A 3,067-nucleotide genomic window follows, 5' to 3' on the forward strand; every position below is an offset into this window, starting at 1 on the left:
GGAACATTTTCAAAAATTAAGTTGAAAAAGTTAGTTTTTGTAAAAAAGTTGCTATTTTAAATCCCCCCCCCATGAGCAGGTTAAGTGTTAAATTTTCAAAAAAAGATATCAAATGAAAGGGAAATATCTAAGGTTTTAGCATAAAAAAAAAATTATGTTGATTTGTTGATTTTTGAAAAAGTTATGGAAGTTTTAAGAAAAAAAAGTGAAAAAAATGACAAAATTTGTCGATTTTTAAATTTGTAATTTTTTTGGATATTTCCCCCATTTGCGGGGAACGAGGGAAAATTTTTAAATTTTTAAGGGTAATGTCTTCAACTAGATACAATTTGTGATCTTTTGACGTATTGTTAAAAGAAATCGGTCCAGTGAGAGCTGAGAAAAAGTAGTGACAGACACAAAAAAAAAAAAAAACACATCATGGTAAAATTAATACCTTCTCAGCATCGAAGCTAATAAGTTATAAAAAATGTTTAAATAAATATAAATTATAAACAATGTAAAATTTATTTTATTTAAAATTAAAAACAATTCCTGCCTTTTTTTAGTCATATTTTTATTATTTTTATTGAGAGCACGCAAATAACAAATAAAGTAAACATAAATAAACAAGAAAGTATTGTGCATATGCTCAAAATGTTAAAAAGTTATTGTAATATGTTTGATATGCATTGAATAATTATGTATATATAGTTAAAATTATATACAAGGGAGATGTCAGTGTGAAAGTTTCTGAAAATTTGACGTGAAACATTTCATAAAATTTGAAAAGTTTCAATAAGGCTGTTAAAATGAACAATTTTAAAACTTAAAAAAAAAAAACAAATTTTTACACCTATAATTGTAAATTTATTATNGATTTGTTGATTTTTCAAAAAGTTATGGAAGTTTTAAGAAAAAAAAGTGAAAAAATTTCAAAAATTAGCGATTTTTAAATTTGTAATTTTTTTGGATATTTCCCCCATTTGCGGGAAACGAGGAAATTTTTTTCAATTTTTAAGGGTAATATTTTCAACTAGATACGATTTGTGATCTTTTGATGTATTTTTGAAAGAAATCGGTCCAATGAGAGCTGAGAAAAAGTGGCAACAGATATAAAAAAAAAAAACAAATCATTGTAAAATTAATACCTTCTCAGCATCGAAGCTAATAAGTTATAAAAAATGTTTAAATAAATATAAATTATAAACAATGTAAAATTTATTTTATTTAAAATTAAAAACAATTCCTGCCTTTTTTTAGTCATATTTTTATTATTTTTATTGAGAGCACGCAAATAACAAATAAAGTAAACATAAATAAACAAGAAAGTATTGTGCATATGCTCAAAATGTTAAAAAGTTATTGTAATATGTTTGATATGCATTGAATAATTATGTATATATAGTTAAAATTATATACAAGGGAGATGTCAGTGTGAAAGTTTCTGAAAATTTGACGTGAAACATTTCATAAAATTTGAAAAGTTTCAATAAGGCTGTTAAAATGAACAATTTTAAAACTTAAAAAAAAAAAACAAATTTTTACACCTATAATTGTAAATTTATTATTCTCATAATATTAGTGGCATAGAAATCTTTGCTAGTAGACTCGTATATGATAGTATAGTCTAAAAATGTGTGATTGTACTATCATTTTTATGGTATCATGACAATTTACAATTACTTAATAATTACACGGTACATTAAAAAATTATAAAAGTACACACTTAATGTTATGAAACGGTACTCTTCCACCAATTTTATTTTTTATAGATAGTCTTTAATATAATACGTTCAAGGGATGATTCAAACTGTAATACACCTTACTTTATAGAGGAATTTATTGATTCAGATGTACTACACGGATACGTCTCCATAAAGTAGACCTCCAGGGTTAACAACCGTCTGAAATCTCATTATATAGAGATGATAGATGCAAATTGCAACTGAACTTACTCATGACAGTCATTGATCGGACATATGTTTTAAGAAAAGACTTCTTCATTTACTACTTGCCGCCTTATTTGTACTACAATTCCTAATTGTACGTGTACAACGACAGTGGCCCCCTTTGATATTTCTCTTTTTATAAATGTCCATTCCTAATATACACATTCCACACCACTTGTTCTCATTCTATATTGACCACTTCTACCTACTAGATACTCATATATCCGGTCTGTCATAATTATATCTAAATCATTCATCAATCCATCTCGTTTCTTAAATGCACTAGTGGACGAGCGTTATCTAGTGTCATTTTTTAAAACTACTATATTATATTTTATATTTATTTTTCTGCTAGATAGTGCTATAGCGTATATTATATAAGCGTCTATATTTTTGATTTTAAATATGTTCGGGAAAGTGCTCCGTAACAACTATAATTTATTACCCTTCCATATTTTATAAATATCATGTAAGTTGTCTAATTTAGGGATCTAGATTTAATGAACCCTATGTTTGGATACGTACCGTTACAAATCCATATTATCCACCCAAACGTGTTTTTTTACAAAACTTATCTATTTTGGTATCTTACATAACCGTGGAAAATTAGCCCCTAATAATAACTTAATTAAATTTACTTTACATTATGATTTTATCTATAGTCATAAAATGCATACTGAACAAGTAATTATTCATAACATTTTTATGATAGTATCACAAGAGCAATATACTACGTAATTTAATATTTGAATTAAGCATCATTGTATTAAAATAACCTATAGTTATAAAAAATTATACTTCCCAAACATTTTTCTATTGAATTAAATATTATGAAATGTTTACTTGAAACAAATATAAAATCCAAACTTTTGAAAATAGCATAATTAATAAAAAGATGTAACTAGTAAAATAAATTACATTTCAAACATAACTTTTTCTACTTTTAAATTACGTCATAATCAAGAATTCAAATGCTCCTTTATATTTTTTTGTATACAAAATATTTTTCTAAGATTTTTGGTTTAAACAATTATTATTAATTTGTTTTTAAACAAATAATTTTTCAAAATTTATCTAGTCCTATATTCATTCAAAAACGAAGATTTTATAATTTAGTATTAAAAAAGAAAAAAAAA

The sequence above is a fragment of the Daktulosphaira vitifoliae genome, unplaced genomic scaffold (genome assembly GCF_025091365.1).
Source record: "Daktulosphaira vitifoliae isolate Bord-2020 unplaced genomic scaffold, ASM2509136v1 Scaffold_1, whole genome shotgun sequence".
Classification (NCBI taxonomy): Eukaryota; Metazoa; Arthropoda; class Insecta; order Hemiptera; family Phylloxeridae; genus Daktulosphaira; species Daktulosphaira vitifoliae.